This window comes from Micropterus salmoides, unplaced genomic scaffold (assembly GCF_014851395.1).
Source record: "Micropterus salmoides isolate LMB-PRFRI ecotype aquatic unplaced genomic scaffold, ASM1485139v1 Ms_hic_scaffold_4, whole genome shotgun sequence".
Lineage (NCBI taxonomy): Eukaryota > Metazoa > Chordata > Actinopteri > Centrarchiformes > Centrarchidae > Micropterus > Micropterus salmoides.
Genome location: NW_024043372.1, coordinates 31,255,848 through 31,278,839, shown reverse-complemented (window position 1 = coordinate 31,278,839; position 22,992 = coordinate 31,255,848). Strand labels below are relative to the sequence as shown.

Sequence of the window (22,992 nt, the reverse complement as noted above, 5' to 3'; positions counted from 1 at the left end):
AAATTTTGCCTCTTAAAGGTGCAATATGCAATTCTAATCTAACACACTTCTTTTTTGTCAAATGCAGTGACTATCTCCACTAGCTGTCCATTCTGTGTGTGCGCTGACAAAAAATCTGGTGTTTGTGCTCAGCCCTGGCTCTGTAAATGGGAAACAAAGTGGCTTGTACCAAGCCACACAACACTATTCCAGCTGTTCCAGCCATGATTTATGTGTCAGGTATAGTGTTAAATGACTTGCCCACAGATTTATTTTTACCTTACTTTCTAGTTCACCAAGATACGCTTTTGTTGTGATGAGAGCTATTGTAGCAGTCTTGTCTTCTCTGCACGTTTGCTTCACAGCAACTGTAGTGACTGTTTGCTAACCCATAGCCTAGCTACATTAGTTGCATTACTTGCTGTGTAGTTGTTCGCTCTATATTATAGTATTTGTCATGGTATACCCCACCTTTAATGAATGTTGCTTGTGGAGTCCAAACAAGCCAAAATAGGAGACACGGAGAGAGAGAAACCAAGACATTAGGAGATACTTGAAAGAAACATATAACTCTTTACAAATTACCTCACTAAAACTGAAAAGCAATTCATGAAATAACAAATGGAAAGTAGAATTTGACAGATTGTATAGTCTATGGTAAGGCGTTCCTACAGTAATGTCTTTCCCTCCTATAAAAAGGGAACTGGGATCCATTTTGTGAGATTTGTTTAATAATTCAGCACTGCCTTAAACCAATTCACTTCAAGTGCCCAGATGGTATTTTTATTAGGCAAATGCTCGATACTTGAGAGGAATAATTTACTTGGGTTGCGAAACTGGCAGGCTACCTTCAAGCCAAGTGGAGTTGACTGAGCAGAGAATCAGTCGGGCCCTTCTTCAGGGTACTAATTCAGCAAAACAATAATTTCACATGAATATCACTGTGTTTGTTCTGCGGAGCCAGACGGGTAGTGGGGTGGGGGGCGTCAAATGGTCATGGTCACTCTATGCACTGTACTCTGTTGTTGCTAATTAGGGTCAAAGTTAAAACAGCATGACCATGGCCTTCTCTGATTTCTGAGTGCAGGGAAATATGGTTGCACTGCTAGCATGTGTCTTTTTTTACTTGAGGACGTGCCATATTTAGCACATTCAGATATTTTCTTACTGGAACTCGGAGCTCTTTTCCTTCTTAACCCTCCTGTCAGCAGCTGGTCCCATGTGAGGAAATGACAGTGACTGATACAAAGATGTGAAAGTCTTTACGAGTCATTGTTTATTGTACAAGGTGTGAGTTGTTTTCCTTATCATACAGTTCCTTTGCCAAGTTTACCAGGGTGTAATAAAAAGCAGAAGCACAATGCCCTGAAGAGAGATGAGTGGAGTGTATTCTGATATCGCTGACCTTAAAAATCCTGCCCTCTGGACAGAAACACCCACTGAGCTGGCACTATATAAAGAAAAAGAAAGAAAAAAGCTGTAGTCAACTTGACTAGGAGTACTACTTAATTATCAGCCTCGAGCTGTTTATTTTGAAGATACCGTTTACAGGAAAGAAACCGTAAAATTATCAATTTTTTCAATATTGAAGGAGTTAATGCTGAAAATAAAGCAGCACAGTGAATGGCAGTGACAGGGGAAGACACTGGGCTGTGTTGAGTGACACTGCAATACTGTCCTATTCCTTTTGATGGGATTAAATTGTCATGACCTCTCAGATATGGAAATTGAGGCACTGATCTGAGGCTTTAGAAATGTCAACATTATTAAATTGTGAGATGATTTAAAGGCACAGTCCACACTTTCCCAGGCTTCATTTCAGACCGCAGAAACTGTACATTTATGAACCTGATGTCATTCTCTTTTATGTTTATAAACGTTTTATACGTTTTATATAAGTCTCAAACAGTATTTTGTAAAAAAGCTCAACAAACAACAACAAAAAAAATAGGGCCAGACATGTAATCCATATTTATCCTGCTTATTCATTCTTCTCTCTGATAGACATCAGATTGCTAGGCAATAAGATGGTGGCAGGAAATTCCTCACAACAATAAATGGCAGACAACAGCGAAATCATTTCACCTGTTAAAAAATGTTTAGACTGAAAAATGGAATAATTGAGTTGGCCTTCAGGTTAGTCCATCACTCAGGCTGCTTATTCACTGGACTTTATATCATTTTCACCTTACATTCACCATCAAAGTCTTATGCAGCAGTGGTCTATCAAAACAGCTTTAATAAAAAGCTAATAACTCGGCAGCTCTTGCCATAGCGTGGATCAGGGGCAGAGGGGGGAACTGGGGTGTGAAATAGACTCCAGTTAGCTGATGAACACATGAAAAGACTCGGATGGTTGGTTGTCACTCTCTCCGCTAGACCCGCCTTTGCCCCATCTGAAGTTAAAATATGAATCTAAATAGCCTGGAAAATGCCTTTTATTAACCAGTATATCCCAGGAGAGTACGGGGCATCATCACAGAGAGTCGCAGATAGTGCACACTGCTGTGCCTGGCCCGCCGTGCGGTGGGAGGGGTCGTAGTGACGCTGTTATCCAATGGGCACCGGCTTCCTCTGGACGGAGCGCAGCATCTCTTGTCAGCGGCACTTTTGCGCCAGACAAGTAGGGACGGTCTCTCACTCAGCACCCGAGAAGAAGAAACAGCGCTCCGGGAATTACTGAGGTGTATTTGGCGAAGAAGACTCTTATCTTTAGCCTTTTGTAACACGTTTTGCAAAGATGAACGTTGGCTGCGTCATCCTGGCGTGCACCTTACTTGTGGGTGCATCCTCGGTAAGATGAGTTAATTTCTACATGTCTTTCGGCTAACAGTACTGTGAAAGTGCTGCACTGCTGTAGTGCTTACTTGGGCTTTGCAGCGCGCTGCAGCCCCAGAGAGTGGCTGTGAGAGGCTCACTTTCCCCCCGCAGTGTAGCGCTATAGGCAACACGATGCGTGTAATCGAGCTTAATACGGCAACGGTTGAGGGCAAGAATATTGCTGTGTAAAAAGTCACTAACAACTCTGTTCGTTATCCTCCTCATCCTCTCGCCTAAATAAACTGCAGCGCCTTATTGCAGAGGACAGAGGTTTCTGTGGGGGATTCTCGTTCTGTTGGCTGCGATCAACTTCGTTTACGCACGTTTACGCACTGTCATTTCTCCTTTTCTAGATTTCTGGGAATAGTGGCTCAGTTGACGACTTGGTTAGTTTTATTGTCCATTTAGGAAGGATGATTTAAGGAGCAAATCAGGAGTGGCGAATACCTTTATCATACTTTATTTTCAAACTTAGGCAAATAATGCTGTAAAATCAGCCTTATTGCCCAAATATGTGCAGTGCTAGTTTGTTGAGCTGTTGATGTGCCCTAAGGAATATATCAAGTTGCCTATATTATACAACAAAGTGCAATATTTGTTTTTGTTTATAAAAACATAGATTCATGAGATGACTGAGGTGTATTGCTTGTGAGAATGAAATGACTGCTGGAAGTAGTGTGTGCCTGCACCTGTGCTTTTACAGCAACTCTATGATTTAAAGCATTTGGCTTCTTTCCTTGGTCCCTTTCACACATGCACACATTATTTGTGCTCTCTTGCTCTCACACTCCAGTCAGCATGCAGTATATACGTTTAGGTTAGACATCTGCTATCCATAGTCATCAACATTGTAATGGTTATCACTGATGCCATTATCATGACTTGTGTCATCATTTATTTTTATTCAGCATATAATGATCATGCTCATGACATCTGTAATGGTGCTAATTATCTTTGTCATTAACAGACACTGAAATACTAAACAGTGTTTTAGTGTCTGTCATGAGACTGGATGTTTTTCTACAGTGATTTGGAGGAGATGCCTCAGGCATTGTTGGAAGAAGTATTCACATATTTTACCTGAGTAAAAGTAGCATTACTACAGTGTAAATATATTCTGTAAAAGTCCTCCATTCAAAACCACTTACTAAAGTAAAAGTACAAAAGTATTAGCATCAAAATATATTTAAAATACCAAAAGTACACATTATGCAGATAGGCCAATTCAAAATCATATATATTATATTACTGGATTATATTGAGACCTTATTATGTAATTACTTTATTCTGCTGGGTAGCATAATTGATAATACTCTATTTTAATTCATTAATTGGTTTATATTTCCTGTTAAGTATCCAAGTAGTAACCAATAGTAACCAAGGTTATCAGTTTAATGTATTACTCAAGTAACAAAATTTTACTTCTGTACAATACTTTACTCAACTGGCCCCAGATGTTGATTTCCCTGCTGTGACTGGTCCAAGTGCTGCATGCTGTAGTCAGAAGCAAACCACTCACTGTAGCCTGAGAGACTGTGAGGTTCAATATTAGTCTGAAAAGGCTGTGAGATCAGATTGTGACCCCGTGGCTGCAAGTCAATTTGCCACTGCTTAACAGGTTGTCTTGTTTTATTCCTCAGGGGAGTAAGGCAGGCCAGCCCCTCAAACCCCCATGCAGACCAGGCTTCTCCCAGAACTTCTACACAGTGATTGTCTCGAGAGACGTACTGCACGGCCAGAGCATTCTCAAAGGTAAGTCTGCTGCTGCTGGATCTCATTTATTGACTGATTATATTTTCTCTTCTGTGCCCAGATGTGTCCCCAGAGTGATAGTGTGATTGTGTGTTTGCGTGTGTGTGTGGGAGGGGGACATATATTATGAGCACTAGCCTCTCCATCAGAGAGAACAGACATGCATATATCCAGGCAGAAAGATCCAGTTGTGCTGTAGCTTGGGTTGAAAAAAATCTTGCGATGTGATGAAACATGATGTGACAGCAGGGGTGTAGTGCATTTTGTTCAAGAGTTGTTATTTGATATGGAGTTTCATTGACGATTGAACACCTGAATTACACTGATTGCTGTAAAAAAAGAAAAATCCTTCTTTTTGATTGACTAAGCAGCAGTCTGACAGAGCAGACTAATTTAAATGGCCTGTTGCGTACTCTGCATGTTTGCAGCTGGAAGCCCAAAACTTTTATTTTAATCCCACTGTTTCTGATAAAATTTCCAGCCCTTTTATGCTTTCTGTTTTTCAATTCTGGAATTCAATTCCTTTTTCATTCGCTCCATTTCTTTTCGGAGCAGGGAGTGTACTGAATCTACTGTGATGTTCATCTTGTGCCATTACGTTGTAGTTCTTCAGCATGTCTCTTCTATTTGCTGGGGAATCTTTGCCATAATGAAAAAAAAATCCTCTCTTTCACATCCTCGGGTCCCAATTTGCATAACTGACAGATAAACAAAATCTTTGACATTCACCGGGTGTTCTTGTATAACATAGACCATGTCACATCTAAACCTCTAGCAAAGTGCAACATGAAGAAATTGCCCTCAAGATGAGGAATGGTTCAGCATTTTGCAGAGTTTCATATCTGCACTGTGGATTTCTACCACAAAGGTCGAGGGACTTGGTTTTGTAATGTGGGCCCATTATTTAGGTTGTTACACACTTGCTCTTATGTCTTTCCTGCAACCTACTCTAACACTGCTACTCACACTTGCGGGCAACATCCCAACAGTAGTGTACAATAAGCTTAGCTCTCCCCTGACACTTTGCTTTGTAGCCAAATATTTGTCTATTGTTACTTAAAATGCTATTTGCCAGGAGGAAATGGCATTCTCATCGGAACAGCTGTTTGAGCATTTTCCGGCTGCGAGCAAAACAATTGAATTATTCTGGAGGATATTTTGTTATTTAGGAGGCTGACAAGGACAGTGCAGCTGATCAGTGGGGAGAGAGTTTGCCTGGAGGGGCTCAAGGTTTCTGCCTGTTTGTAAACGGGCTGGTGTTCATACTGACCCAAACAATGATAACAGAGGGTGATGTGTCTTGTCAGATAATGTATGTGGGTTCCTCCTCAGTGTGTGTTATATGCACAAGTGCCTTAGGTGGATGTTGCACACATATGTGAAGTGTCCTGGTGTACGTATTAGCTGCTGACACTTAAATTTGAAAACAATGTTTCAGCAAAGTTCAATTGCATCAATTTGATATAGCTTATGCGCTACATGCGGTCCAGCTTTGATCCCATATTACCTTTGCTTCCAGTCTCTTGCTTTCATTTTGTCTGTCTCTGTGTTTGTTCTTCATGAAAATCAATCTTAGAGGCATCCTCCCACCTGGCCACTCAAATGGATATGGACTGCACCTGCTTAAGATCTCACGCAATGATGAATTTGCAGGTGCTAGCCGTACTGAAGGTCTGTTTTCTGTTCAGTGGGATACAAAGCGGGAGGAAGCCTTTAATACTAACACAACACTATGTACAACCTGACACTGTCACAAGAAAATGAATGGGCCAGGGATGAGATTAGAGAGGGTCTGCGATGCTCCAGAGCTGGCTAAGGGGTTGCTGGGCCGCTGTGGGCCTTGGCTGTTGTCTCCCTGGAGAGCCGGAGCGATGGAGAAAGGACTAAAGAGCTATGGCCCAGCAGGTGCAGTGTGAACCAGGCCTCTGTTTCCAGTAGCTGAAGAATGTGTGGACCGCAGCTCCTTTCTTGCTGAGGTGGAAGGGGAGATGTTTTTTTCCATTTATTTTTTTGATTGTGAATGGGTAGCTTAGGAGTGACGGCATTATATTTTGTTATGTCAAATTCATTAACACCTGAGTTAATCGAAATGTGGAAATATTTCCTTGATGCTCTAGCTCTAAAACCCTGGTTGTCACGCTATGTGTCATGTGCACCATTGTGTGTGCTTAAAGGAACATACTGGTGTTTTATCACACTTTTCCTTACTGTTGACCTTTTTTTCTTGGCACACGATAGTGTTTTAAATGTTTGAATGAGTTACCTTTCAAGGAAGTGTCATGGCAAAAAGTCTGCACAATGTTTTCGTGTCCACTGGTGCTGTACAACATTTCTATCAATCAGACCATTTTCAGGCACAAAGAGTATAAACAAACATTACAATATATATATATGTGTGTGTATATATATATATATATATATATATATATATATATATATGTGTATATATACGTACACTGGAAAGCCTCTTTTCTCCATTGTTTACTGTCAAAGAGGCCATTGATTTGTATTCACTGGTTCCATCTATCCATCGTCAACCGCTTATCCTGCGTACAGGGTTGCGGGGGTATTCACTGGTTATCTCTTTCATTTCTGCATTCACTCTTGTCTGATTTGTGTCATCTTTATCTGGAAATACAGTGCAAACTTTAAGATTTTTGGGGGGATTTTTAATCCTTTAGTATAGAGTTGACTGGAGAGGTTACAGGAAATGAAGGGTGAGAGAGACAGGGAATGTCATTCTACAAAAGTCCCTGGTCAACACCATAAATCCCTAGGCTAACCTGCAATTTATATCTGCATTACTACATGAAACACCAAAAACACTGCAAAAAAATAATAAGCATTTTACTTGGTTCCTCAGCCCACAGAGGATCATAAAATCTGTTCTTTCCTGGTCCCAACCTTTTTTGCTTGTGACCATTCATAAACGAAAATGCCTACTCAGCAGTCAGGGCTGTGCTGCGAGAGTTTCATTTTAATATGTTTTTAAAGTCGTAAAAACTCAAGAATTTCACATGAAAAAATGTAAAATGACACTAAAACAACAACAATATTAAGCATAGCAGTAATGTTTTGTCTTCATCTTGTAGAGAAATTTTCTTAGTAGACTTAATTTGGGTACCTGGTGAGGTATGGGTCATATACAGGTCACGCTTGGGGGTCACTAGCAGACCCTAGAAATAGAATGATCCGTTGCTTCTTAGACATACAGAGCTCTTTGTCTCCGTTTATCTCCCTGTCAACGTGGCGACAGTTAGGCTGATAGGAAGAAACCCTAGTTCAGGCTCAAGGCTAGCAGATAACGGTGTTTTCTTGGAGTCTCGTATGTTTTCAAACTCACTGTCTCTGCTTAGAATGCAATACATGAGACCTCCAGATTTCAACACGGCTTGAGTAATGCATTTGAGTCTAACATCCAGTAGAGTGGCTGTTCAGTTTTAGGCCAGTAAAAGATGACCTTTATGGGGAAAGACCATAGACACTAAGCTTAGAGATAAAAATTGTGGACCCGGAGGGATTCTTCAGATTTGGTTTTGTACCACATTGTGTCCGCACTCTGTAAGCTGTTGCCAGTCGGGCTTCAATAAACAGTGCTTTGTAAGAACCATGAGTTTTCTTAGACATTCTTCAGAAAGTTGAGAAAATTACCTTCTCTAAGAATTTCACAGGACATATTTCCTATGTTTTTTTTGGTCATTTTGCGACCCCGCAGATTCAAACTGTGACCACAACCTCCACGTTGGCAACCACTGCTTTAACCTGTTGGAAAATTTAAACGTGGAGATATGGGTTTTTCCCTGGACAGTGACAAACTTGAAATGAATGCCTTGTGGTAGGAGAACATTAAAAACATGGGCAGCATTGAGTAAAATCATAGTAAATAAACTACATTTTTGGTTGGTCATTGGTATGGTCCTTTAACATAGCTTCTTTTCTATAGTTTCCCCTGCAGGTAAAGTGAAGCGTCTGGTAAAGACTTGAAAGGTCATTTTTGAATTGTAATGCATCATTCAGTGCCCCTTTGGTCATTTTTTGCTGGCTTTATAGGTTAAAAAGGCTGTTATGGCTTTGTAGTTGACCATAAAATACCTTTGTTTAACTAACTCACTGATCTCTGCCCTGCCACTAAGTTGTGCTGAATAAATCATCCCATGCTTCCGTGGAGATGTTTGCCTGAGCGCTGGGTCAGGATTGGAGGGGGAGGCTGTGGCACACAGGCAAGCAGACAGCCGCGCCTTGAGTCGTGGTCCGTGCAGATTCCCGCTGTGGGCAGATAAGCCATGAAAAGAAATATTCCAGTGATTGCACATCGCTGTGTAAACCATCACCTCGCACCAAGAGCCAGAACAGACACCTAGGAACACGGACAAGGGGATGTGGCCTTAGCACAAAAGAAATTGATTTGAAATACAGTTCAGTCAGGATAGTGTCTCTTTAAGTCACTGTCAACACATATTTGAAAAGACAGCAGTGATGAATTTCACCCTTTGCCCCTTGTCTGTCCTGAAAGACAGTGCTCTGTGTGATTTAGACGCCTGTCTGACTGCATATTTTGCTTTATGTTGCTAAGATTTTATGACACAGAAAATTACTTGGAGGGATATACTGGATTGCAGAAAGTTTGTTTTTGGAGAAAAATGTATTTCAATTTTTTAGTGGTAGGGTTTTAGAAATGCAGCAGAAGACCACATTGTGTGTGGGCAAATGAGAAAAAAAATTATGATAACTTGATGCAGAGACCATCACATGTGTATTCCTTAAACAAGCCTACAATGTCCATACCATTTCGTAAAGCCTGTGCTTTGCCATCTCGACTCCACGCTGCTTTTTCAAAGAGAACAGGCTTGTTTTTGTTTTCAGCCCGCGTGTTGTCTCTTAAATCACAGTAGATGAACTTGTTCCATTAAAGTAACATCAACAATTGGGTGTCTTTTCCTTGCTTCCTTCATCCCAAGGTTTTTAATTTAAAATTGGATCTTTCTATTGCACTTATCTTATAACTGCTACAGTGCATGCATGGGAAAAATGCACACACTGTACTTTAATCTAAAAGATTAATTTAAGGAGGATCATGCCTCCATCAGCTATACACTTTTGGCATGGATTTTCTATTGTTTAATTCCATCTCTGAAAGTTACACATACAAAATGACTTGTAACATGACCCCAATTAGACTACTGCAGGAAAATCTGGCACGGAGCCATATCTGCTTTGAAACAGCCAGCTCGGCGTTCCCTGTGCGGTGGAGAACTTCTGACTCCTAACCTACTATTCAAAGTGACAGGGCTTTCATAAGTACGTCCAGACCCAAGAACTGGGATGGGGGGGGATTATGTTTCCAGGCATTTGATCAGCAGGATGCCATTTTCTTTCTGACTCACGGACGTCTCTCTTGTCCTCCAGAGAGTCTTTCATCTCTGCAGCCAGGACCTGCAGTCTGTGGCGAGCTGATAGAATACAGGTGCAGAAGATGAGCCACATCATTTCTCTTTATCTCGTCTGCCTTCTTACCAAACCAAGCTACGCTCCTACATCCCTCAAACTCCCTACAACATGACATACATGCTGAGCCAATTCCGTCAAGCGAGCCACCCAAGATATAATACATGGCACAGCACAATCCTTTTCATCCTGTTTTGTAGTCGTTTCCTCAGTGGAGGTAGTAAGTAAAAAAGGGGTTTTGATAGATGGGAAAACGACTGTCAGTGGAAATATTATTGCCTCTTGTCAGGGCTTCCATGTGAATTTTTATTAGTTCTAGAGCACTGATCTCCACTGAGCTGCTCTTACTGTGTATTAGTATTAGCTTTAGTCTGATGGTTGGTCACTGGGTCATGGCATGTGCTCTCATGGAGTTTCATTACAACACAGATAGTTGCTTTCCCGCCCACTGAGAGACGGACATGATTCATCTAGACCTCCTTACATTCAGGCGGTGAGAAGCTGTCAAAGAAGACGCCTGAGACTCCTACTGCATTTTAAAAGGAGCTGTGCAGGGACTCTGTTTGCACTCTGCTGGGTGAGATTATGCAGTAGATCTACATTTCCTGACAAAATAGAGGTGAGCTAATTGTGCCCTGAATTCTGACCTTCAAACAGAGCTAAGTGCGATGTTATCAGACCTCAGATTGCATCTGCAAGAGCTGGCGGCTGTGGGTTAAAATCATGGAGTGATTATGAGGGAAAAAGAAGAAACTAGGAACTTTTGATGGTGTTAACCAAAAAAGAAAGTCCTTGGCAAGGGATTACCGGATAAGAAAGAGACTGTGTTGGATGAGGAACTAGAGATTTACTAATGCATTTCTGTATTTCTAGAGACAAGGGCAAATTTAGAGAGGAATATTCATGGACAAAGTTTAAAGTGGTGTTGATTTTTTTTTTTCTAAGAAACTGTCTCCAAATTACAGTTTAACCCTCCCAATGAATGCCTCTCTTTACAAGTACTATCTATAAGAAAGTAGCAAAAAGTTGTGTTTCTGAGATACGAACACCATGTCAACCACTGATGACCTTGTATTCTGTGAATACTATTTGCATTTGTTATCAAAAACCTGTTTTAAATTGACCACCCTCCTTCACAATCAATGCGTATTAGTGCTTTGCATCTCTGTGCACTTTAACGATTGGTGGCCTTGATTAAGACTCTATTGGCTTTTTTGTTGCAGTGCAGAAATGAACAGTTTTCCCACTAGGAGACCTCTGTTTCACCTTTTAACTTTTAAGTGTAACCCAGAATCTGCACCCCCCACCCCCTCTAGGCGTGTAGGATTTACATGCATCTGAATACAAATCAGGTCTTCAGTATTGAAGTGATGTTTCTTCGGCTCAAATTATTCACTTGCATGTTATCCTTCTTGTAAGTATTGTCATGACAATGTGCACTTCGGTGTAATTTAAGTGGATTATTGGATAAATAGTTGTTATTATTATAGTAATGGAAAATATGGGTTTTAACTATAGTAACCCTACAAAATAACTGAGGAGAAGAGAGTAAGTGCTGTTGGAAAATAATGTGGAAAAGCTCAGTTTGAACCAATTTTCTACTTCCGTTATCATCAGTCTGAAAATGTGGCTTTTCAAAGCTGTGATTGGTTTTGAGTCATGACAGGTTTTCTTCTTCCAAGAAATAAACTAACTTGGGAAATAAAAAGTCAGAATTCACATACTGTATAGAACACATTTATTTTTCAAGATCACCATGGTTGGCAAGCTACTTGAAAACTGTAACCGCTCACTCAAGTCATTATGTTACTTTACTAATTGCTCAGCAGCAAGAGGAATGTGTTATTTGTTACTCTACTTTTGTTAGTCAACCCAGCTATCTAAAAGTTTCTTTTAAACAACTCCAAATCCTCCACACCCACCCATTTCACGAATATTAACAGAAACACAAGAAACATAAAAGAAAATGTAGTTTAACAATCAGTCCTACAGTTTGGAGGGCTATATTGACCATTCAGCAGCTAGCTTAGCCTGGACAAGTGCACCTAGCTAACCAGAAATCCCACTCCCCCTCATTTAAGCTGCAGGGTTCAAATACCATCAAACTCTTAACAAAACTAGGTGATTGCTCAATGTGGGCTTGCCCATTGCTTATGTAAGAAAGCCAGCTAAGAAGGCAACATACAAATATGACAACATTCAGATCACACATTTGAAGGTATTCTTAAGCATCATCCTTTTAAACCAGTTTCTGTGCACTCGTGAAGCATAAGATGACATTTCCACAAACTCCAGGATGTCACACAGAAATTTATATTTTAGCAGGATAGCTGTGTGTTTGGACCACACTTGAGACCAGACCAAATGTGCATATTTTACAGTATGTCTTTACTGAATGATGAGCTATGAGAATCTATCTCCACCTATCTGCCCTCTTGCTCAGCTGTGCCTACTGTTTTTTCTCTTCCCCACCCCCTCTTCATTCCTGAGTCAGGGGCTCAAAGTGACATATAGCTTCTTACTTTATCAATGAATTATGGCCAAGCGGTTTGACCTTGTGTTGCCACTTGACCTCACATGTTCTCCAACACTCATATCCTCAGTCTGCAGCACTGGAGGAGATGAAAAACACGGCCCAATCAAAATGATTTACGTTTGGCTTGCCTCAACACATAGATCCTTCTAAGCTGCTACTAAAAGCGTCTCCAGAGGGCCACTCTGTATTGTACTGTACAGCCATTTCTGAAGCCACAGGGCTTTTGCTATTCTATCGCTTTAATTAAAAGACTACACTGTCAAGATGCCTTTGTTCTACAAACTCTTAATATCAAGAAGGTCCCTCGCCAGAGAGCAGCTTGTGCTCTACTTTGTCTTTGGGGTTTATTTCAGCCTGGAATCTATATTTGATCAGGGCGCCTCTGCGCTCTTGTTTTCACCATATTCTCTTGTTCATTTTTGTTTAATGCGTAAATACACAGTTATTTATTTATATATAAACACAGTATATTTTGTGCAGTGTGTGTATTTGTGTGTTTGTGTGTGCATGTGGTTGTAGGCAGCGCTCCATCCAGAGGGTGATTATCTTAAATGGAGAAATTAAAGGATTACAAACCAGCTCAGTAATCCAGCTGTCAATCTCACGGCTCATTAGTAAGCAAAGGAGAGGGAAGAGGGAGAGAGACAGACAGAGAGACAGAGAGGGACAGAGAGAGGCATACCTGTTTATGGTGGTAAAGATGTAAACTTGTCAATCAAACCAAAAGGAGGGTTTTCCGTATTCCCATATTAACTTACAACTTCCATGGCTTAAATTGATTGATTTCACCTTGCCTTGCAACATATTAATATATACATAAAACAAATATTGACAGGCTTTAAAGGGATAGTTTGGGATCTTTGAAGTGGGGCTGTTTGAGGTACTTATCCACAGTCATTGTATTACCTGCAGTAGATGGCTGTCATGGTGTCCCCAGTTGGGATGGGGGCTAAAATACTTTTTGCTGCTGACCCTGTCCACAGCAGTTCATTGCTTATCTTCCACACCGGTACAACTCTCTGCTTCTCCAAACTGGGGACACGCCGACCACCATGTACTGCAGGTAACTGACTATGGTAAGTACCTCATGCGGCACCACTTCAAAAATCCCCAACTATCCCTTTAACTGTAAAATTAAAATGTTCACAATCTATTAAATATAAAAAAGATGACATTTATTGAATTGCAGGTTTTGGTGTTAATAGACTGAGTGAAAGCAACAGGAGGCCATGATATTTCTCATAATTTCTGTTTAGCATGACAATATTTGCACTCTAGATTGCAACTCAGCTCCACAAGCTGCCTGTTAGAAAAGGAAATGTTGTCATGCTTCTCAACTGCTTGGGTCGAGCACATTAAACGGCATTAGGACATGCACAGGAGCATGACTGCTTCCATTAGAAACCATTTTAAGGATTCACATTGTTACTCTACCTCTTACTAGCAAAAAGTCACATGGCAAGTGCTACCGGAGTTTATTTGGAACTTGTTTTTTAATGCTATACACTGTTTTAAATAGCAAATGACATATAAAACAACATATAAACTGTGTGTGTGTGCTGTAGATTAGCCTTGGTGCTGAAAGATATACAGTGTCGCTTCCATTTTTCACCAGTCTCTGAGGCACATAAAAAAAACAGTTTGGGAAACGATGGCACCATAAAAGAAAATAGAAACACAAATCCTGACTCCATCATGGAGAAAAAAAGGGGGTGGGAGGTGCATCTCTTATGGTGGTGACGCTTTTTGGAGTTGATTGTATCAATTTGCTGTCTATTTTGATCTAAAAAGCGGGCTGTGTGCAGGCTTATTTGCTCATGCACAGTGACAAGCCCACTGCTGGGAACAATTTCTTATGCAGCTCATTTATTTAATTTAAAACTCACCATTCTGTTTTTTTGTTTTAACATTTTTCATAGATTGTACTTCACCTATTTTGATGTCTCTGTTGGAGTTTGAATCTTTTTTTCTCCCAATCAAACTTTCCGATTAGGATTTAGAGGATTGCTTTTAATCTTGTTGTCACGTTATAGACAAGGTTTCTAGGTGTGTTTCTGCTAAATGTGTGGTACCTGTTATGTCTTGAGCAATGACTGGCTTGCTTTATCTAAAAAATACTATTGCTACTACAGCAGAGGGAACTCAGTAATACTTTCTACTGACTGTCTTTTTGAAAGAGCTCATCCTGGCAAGGATTCAGATGGCTGATTTGCAAGTCACAATACAGAACCATGCGCCGTCCTGTTGTGATGCAGATGTGTCTATGGGAGGCCGACAAATATGCTTTGCTGACCAGAATAAACAGAGATATACAAGATATTCTGCCGTAGAATTGTAAGGCAACTTATTCCATTCCGTTTCCTGTTCTGTCACATCTTTAGCTCCAATGTCAGTAAATGTTATTATCTTAGATGTCAGTCTGTCTGTTAGTCTGTCTGTCTGTTTCTCTCACTCTAAACCTGAGGGAGCTCATTTTGCTAGCACCGACTCCCTTATGAATCTATTTCCTCAAAAACTAAGACACCAAACAAAGCACAACTTACTTGTCTGACTTATATTTAGAGTTGCACTAACACAAGAGCAGCTCACATATACAACTTGGATCCCATGCACATATACACACTGACGCACACTTTTAACACTTACTGCAGAGGTTAAGTCATTGTAGTAGAGCCCCCTGTAGGTATCTGTACAAATGTTAAATGTGCCATCATACTATTAGCTTTGATCTCCTGATGGGTTTCTTCTACATTTTAATAATCTACCTGCAGACCTGCGTATTTCTGATCCCTGCTGGAGAACATGCACACAGTTAAACTGCCAGGGAAAAAGGATTCATTTATAAATCTGATTGTGCCTTTTGTGCTGCTTGCTCACTTCTCGACATATTTGTGCGTGATGTAGATGGAGGCGCACTGCAAACACCCATGAGAAGATTATAGCCATCGGCTAGCAACAGTCAGACATCTACATGAAATATCATTACAATGCCAAAGATGTCCCAGTTGCGCACACAAACGTGTCTTTTGTTGTCTCTGCAAAACAAGATGTTTTTTCAAATATGCTTAAGCTTGACGTTTGGCATTCTGGTCTTTATTTAGTGAGAAGCTGGTAATTCATAGAGGTAGAGGGGAAAATCTGGGGTTTAGAACCCACTTTTTTTTGATTGAAATATGGGAGCAAATCAATAGAGCCCTCCTTTTGGCTGGCACGTGCAATGTAGACACACGCTGGTAGCATCGATCACAGCCTCAGAAGAATCACAGTTTTCCTCTCCCGCTCCACTCTGTCTCTCTGTGTGCCTCTCCTCCCCTCTCGATCCCTTTCACTTGTCTCTTTTCTCTCTGTAGCCTTGTATAGGTTTTCAGATAAAAATAATAGCTCTGAGAACCAACAGAGGAGGAGGGGGTGTTGGTGACAGTGTTTGTGCTCTGAACCGCAACCTGGCAGTAAGACTTAAGCAGTAAGAGGCAGTCTGACTAACTGTGGCCTCTGGGAATAGAAGTCTTCTTATTGCTATAAACAGCAATTTAGCCTGGGTAAAAGAAAAAAAGCCATATCATCATAATTACAGACACAACAGGGCTGTGGCAAAGTGAATGATGGCTGTTCCATCCAGGCACCTTTTTAAATGCAGAATCATAGCTGTGTAAACTAATCTAACATCAAGGCTAATCCAAATGATGACATGTCAGAGCTGCCACAGATAAATGAAAGATGTTGAACACGCCAATTCTGTAGTTTGGCGCCCTTCTATTGCTATTGCCTGAGATATTGCTATCTATTGCTTCTAGTGCCTGTGTTTGTTAAAAGCAGAGAGGTTGTTAATGCTGATGGAATTTGCATATAATAGCTCATGTCTGTGCTTAAGCATGTAGCCTTTTGATTTGCAGCCCACAGGTTACTGAACATGCTGTAGGCTTTTTTAAATCTACCTGTCTATATTCTAACCAGAGGACATGGAAAGCTTTGAACAGGTCTCTAAAAGTATTATTATGAAACTGGGAGTTAAATGTCTTTTGTTTGTATAAGTTCTGCTGCCCTGCAGGGCCATATGCCTACTGCGCATAACTCACCTGTCATGAATAAACATCCACCATGCGTAGATATCTGATGGGTTTCCTGATTTCATGTGGTGATTCACAACTTGATTTGCATTTTTGTTATGCTTCTCCAATATTATATTAAACAATTGAAATACCACGCAATGCTTTGACCACAGCGATGGTTCTGCTTGTGATTTTTAGCTGATAGCTTTGTGTGTTTGGGTCAAGTTCAGGTCCTGTAGAGCTCATTATCGTAGAGCTAGGGGTGGATGTTGGCAACGATACAAGACCCACTTCCACCTTCAGGCCCTGCAGCGTGTTACATGAAATGTGAGGAGTTGGAAGAAGGTCTGAACATCAGTGCATTAATATGTCTGATCAACATAGTAAGCTGCATTTTGGTTTAGAAAATAACAGTTTTAAACAGTAAAAAAATTACTTAAACTGTTGTACAGTTACAGATCACAAACGTTTTTGTGTTTAGTTTATTTAGTTTTAGTTTTATTTCTATGGCAATTCAGTACTACAGATACGTTAAAGTCAGATCAAACAATGTGTTGATCCCACCATTATAATACAACACAAGTCTCTTCACGTGAAATCAATCAGTGCATCATTAGGTCAGTGTTAAAAACAGAGTTTTAACATTGAACATTTAAGGCTAATGAACTGAATTGGAATACTGAATAGGGCTGAATGATTTTGGAAAATAATCTAATTACAATTTTCATTTTAACCAATATTGCGATTGCGATTTAAAAAATCTTTACCTTCTGTATTATTCAAAACAAACAAGCAATAAATCAGTGTAGTATGACCAACACAATATTAGATTAAACATACACTGTTCTTTCTTGTAGGCCAGGCCTGTGTTATGATGAAATTAGGTGATGCATGAATTGCATGAATTATTATTATGAGCAATGGTGGGGAAGAAATATCAAATTATAATAATTTGAGAAAGATAATTTGAGTCAAGTCATGGTATTAAATAAGCTATAATATCATCAGGTCAGCCTACCTACAGACCACAAGAAAAGCGAAGTTCACCACAGTGTGTTATACAGTAAACACTAATACAAAACCCACAGTTCAACCACTAATTAATGAGTCTAACCTAAAAAAAATACTCAGTTTGAGGTTCAATTCAAAAGTTGGCCAACGAAAATAGTGACACCTCTCTTGTTTAAAAGACAAGCTTAGTAATTCTCTGACAGCACCGGAGTCCCCCCGCCCGCAACGCACTGGCTGTAACCAGGCTGTAACTGGGGACAGACTGGGCCTCTTTCGGACTTATGAGTTGTTTTTAAACTCCGTTTCACAGATATTTCCTGAGCTGACTGGTGGCTGTGTGTGTGACGCAGGTGCCAGTTGCCACAATACGCTTACCTTACTACACGTGACTTTCTGTTGTGCATTTTTCCTGTCCGTCAAAGCGGCCGATGACCCATGATTTGCATGAATTATTATTATGAACAATGGTGGAGAAGAAATATTAAATTATAATAATATGAGAAAGATCATTTGAGAGTCAAGTCATGTTTATATTATGTATCATATCATGTTTATACATTTCATATTTAACCAACCTAATCTACTCAAATTGGTCTCACACCACTGAGTTATAAAGCTGACATGTTTTGTTTATCAATTCTGCATCATCACTTCTAGTACATTATTATACCTTGTCTTTTAAGTACAACAATTACTGTCGGGGTTAAGATAACAGTAATATTGCTACCGGCTCCACAGTGGACAAGGTAGTTCCAAAAAGGAGAGTGACTTAACTAGTGTGTAAGTGGTTTGGCTACAAAAGATCAGATGAACAGGAAACCACGGTAATGTGACTAAAAACAAAATGGGGCAATGCAGTAAACTTACTTTAACCCCTCATGCAGAAGCACCCGGTTGAGTACAAGGAGAGCCACAAATCCCGTGAGGAGAACTCAGCAGTTACTGTGAATTTTAAGCCAAAAATATTTCCCAGTATTTTGTCAAGAATATCATTTTTATATTGTGAAATTATTTTTAATACCATATAGCCCACCCCTAGTTCTTAACATGTTTTGTCTCATTCACAACTATCCTGACAAACAATTTGTTACTCAGGTAAGTATAAGCTGCCATTTTAACACAAAAAGTTGTTAAAAGCTGCCAGCTGACAATTTAATTATGTTAATAACTATATTTTAAGGCCCTGCTCCAATATTTATATCAATGCAGTTTGGAGAGGGAAGCTTGGTTTCAAAACATATAGCTACTCTTCAGCATGTGAACACACGCAGCCGCACAGGTGCACCCATGCCAAAAATACCCGCAGTTATTTTACTCTGTGAAATCCAAGTATCACAGTAGCTGCACTTAAATCTGAATTCACAGTGTGCATTTCTCATTCTAATTTAATCAAATCTTAGCGTTCATTTTTCAGCTGCCAACAGAGGGGAAAATGCAAAAGACTCGCTAACTTTGTCTTGTTAATAGGCATTAACAGAGACTGGTAGCAGTGCCAAAATGTAAGCCGTACCCTGCAAGTACTTAAAGATGCTGTTTTCACAAAATTCTCTTAATCATTAACCCCCTCCAGTCATTCACACATTTAACATGCAGAAGCCAGATCCACTCGTCACAACAATTTAACTGCATCCAAAAAGAATCGGGATCATTACAGATATGCAGACAACGTCTTGTATTAGAGATTGCAAAGATGTTAGTGAACCAGTCAGAGTGACCATCTACACTGAATCTTGTCACACACGCACAAACACACAAGCGCACGCACGCACACACAGAATGACAGAGAGAGACAAGATCATGTTATTTGCTGGTGTAATTCTATCAAGCAACGACATCATCAGGAATGGGTCACATGGATCACTAGCCTTAAGTCACCATTCCCTCCCTCTCTCTGTTTTTATTTTCCTTGTTTTTTCCACCTGGAAGACTTTTAGATCCAATTTGCAGTCCTGTCTGTGCCTGCTTTGCCATCCTTCTCAGCTTCAGTGTATTCACCACCCTGAAGCTCTATGTGAACTCCTCTTCACACCCTGGAGATTATATCTGTCATTCCAGGGGGAAATGGAGCAAACAGGGGATAAGATGTTGACACTGTATGTCTCTTTTCACTACTTTATAGACCATATGATACATATATGTATTTCTGTGTGTGCATGTGGAATGTGCATGCGCTTTCATGCTTGAGCTTCCCCCCAATTTCAATAATCTTACCACACACCACCACAAGTCAGAAGCAGGGCCCTTGCAGGCTGCATTCTAAATACTCTCAAGGCTGGAGGCAAAGCAACATGAATTTCAATGAATTATTAAACAGGATTATTTATTTACTTCCTACGCACCCTGAACTACCTAACTGGCAAATCGCATAGCATTTCGAACCTGTGGCACATTTGTATGCATAATTTACTCTCACGGCTGAATATTTTCTTTAGGATGTTAAGTTTAGTCTATTCTCTGTACACCTTTGGGAATCAGCCCAGTGGACTTTGAATTGTGTAGTACTGTAATTCTAATGGACTTTGTTTATACATTGCATTGCACTTCATGAAGAGACTGATACTGAAATGCCAATTAGCATAATTTGCTTTGTGGCCATCATATGGTGCCTCTGAATTTTGGTTTGTTTTAGATTAATGACATTGTGTGAATCAAGTGGTATTGTTCTGGTGACTGATAGTGTGCCAAATGTATGTGTGTGTCAGACTGTGTTGGCTGTGGGAGAAAGAGATGAATAAGCGAGCAGAGGACTGGAGCCCTGCCAGACCGTGAGACTCCGACGCACTGCAGATGAGCCAAACCTCCATCCATTCACATGGAGCTCTTCATGGCGGGGTGACGACATGTTTCCACCGTCGCTGTGTCTGTCAGAATTTGTACGCTGCTGCATGTTGATGTGTACTGTAATTGTGTAGATGTTTCCATTAACAGATATTGCTCCATCTTAAAGGAATGATTAACTATCAATCTAAGCCTCATAAGCCAGCAACCTTGGTTTTATGATTAAGTTTAAATGAAAAAAATATTACCAATCTTATGGTAAACATCATTATGTATTTATAAAGCGCCTGCCCTAGATCATTAACAGCACAGCACACATCAAACACGGCACCTTAATAAATAGCTAACAGCACATGTACAACTTGAGCACAGAGTATGTGACCTACGCAAATAGCACACGTGAATTGTAAATCAAGGTAAATGAGATGGCGCCTCCATTTCTGCTGAACCGACCTGTACAGCTTTCTTTGCGTTGCCATTCATCCATGTGATGAGGAGGTGGTGTGTGTACTGCAGTGATGGAGGATCCAGCAGGAGGGCAGTTAGATTACAGCAGGATGCTCCCAATGTTACTGCCAGGAGTGCAGCATGTGCCTAAAAAACATTGATATAAATCTGAGTGTTTTGTATCAGGACTGAATCAGTTGATAAATGCACATAAATTGTGGTGTGTTATTCAGGCATTCTCTGCAAACGTTGCCAGTCAGGCACAGACACCAGATTTATTATTATTGAGGCAGTCTTGTCAGTTTTACTGCAAGAGTGCTATAGAAAATGCTTATGCTCTTATATTTAAACACTGGAAAAGAAAAAGCATTCCTGGGGCTCAGTGAGTCTTCCTAGTTAGTTGGACAGCTTTTGATATGAATATGTATTCACTCACATACTGCACTGTATAGCACACAATTTTAATAAAGATGCAAATACATGCGCACAAAAAATATAGATATTTTAAATAGTCCTTCACCTGTCAAAATCTTGGTCTTGAAAGTCACATATTAAGCTTAAGATCAGAAGTCAATTTTGTTGTAAAAAGATATGCAAGGTGCTCAAATGATAAAGACAAATGTCAAGCGCAAATTGCTTTCTTTTGGATGTCAAGTTTCGTAGGGAGCAAAACATGCACTCCCACACAAACGAAAAAGCTAACTTGTAGAGCTGCAGCTGTACATCAGCACATGGCTGCCACCACGACAAAGAAAACAGCCCCTTCTTCCATTATAATGAGAAGTTTATAACCAGAAGTTTTCTGGCTACAATGTTCTTTCACTTGGCTTTGACTGGATCTTGCTGGCTAAAATGAGAACAATATGAAAGAGTCTTGTTATGACAGAATATGTTTTTTATTAAAAGAAAAGTTCCATGTTGCAAGAAAATACGTTCGTATGCCAACATAATGAGAAAAGTTTCTTGTAATAATGAAATAAGTGCTGTAAAAACAAGAAAACTTTGTGTCATTATGAGAAACCAAGCAAATTCTTTTTTTTTCTCATGATGACAGCAGTACACCACTGTAGCAGTTTGACCAAAGCTTATTGAACTTTCCTCTGCCCATGCACTTTGTTGAAGAAAAGGAATATGTTTCATCTGATTGCTGACTTTCACACAGCTGGTGCAAAGCAGACCTCTGACCTGTACCTCTCTCTGACCAGTCAGACCAACATGGTGCAGGCCATCATCTCCTCTTCTGTACAGTAAGAAGTATAGTGGATCCACAGGAAGTAGTTTGATGTATGAGCTTCGTGCTATATCTGACGGTACGGTCTAGGGTCTGGCAGGGGCCTCCCAGGGGGGCCTCACCTCCGAGCTACCCACTCCTGAATGTCTGTTTGAAGTGCTGGGAGAAGGTTAAGTGCTGACAGGGGTGTATAATGACTTCCTCAGGTTATGTTATGTTGGGGGAAAGAGCTATGTTGCGTTGTCATATGTAGTCTTGTAAATGCTGCTGAATCAAATCCAACTGAGCCGAGCTGAGTGCTGCAGTGCTCAGGTTACATGGCCAACATAATCATCAGAGAAATGGTATTATTCCGGCCGGCGCTATGCTGATGTTCTGACATGCTGGAATATAAAGGATGTGTAAGGGAAGTTGCATTAAGTATCTCACAGGGCCCCTCCCTTTCATCACATGGATGTGCACTGCACCATCCACAGCAGGGTCTAAACAGAGGAGGGCTGCACTGATGACATGCTGTCGAGTAGAAACTTGGTAAAGCGCTGAGCTGGGATAACATAGGCAGACAGCAGTGCTGTGCCTGTTGCTTTTTGTATGTCCGCCTCTGTTCCAGTCCACCTTACAGTCTTTTTACATTTGCCTTTCTCTATCTCTTCTACATCAGCATTTTTCTTTCTGCATTGCTCTTTGACATTTATCCCCCCTCCTCATTATTCACTCCTCTCTCTGGATGCTCTTTTGTGTGGTCTCTCGTCTAGCTTGCGTTGAACCTTTCTGTAATGCCTCTGCCTATTTTATTTGTTTTACTGAATCAAGGCCACAACAGTGAGCTCTGACAGGCCTCTCCATCATGCTTGACCTAGTGATTGATCTCAGATGGGCTTCAGGAGACTAAGGACTTAGAAAACAAACAAACAGTGCGCGCATGAGATGAGTGTGAAACATCT

General features: G+C 40.4%; 1 pseudogene; it reads left to right on the top strand.

The window, feature by feature from the left end:
* The first annotated feature begins 2,597 nt into the window (after nt 1-2,597).
* Nucleotides 2,598-22,992, top strand: part of LOC119885478 — a 192,948-nt pseudogene continuing 172,553 nt past the window's right edge.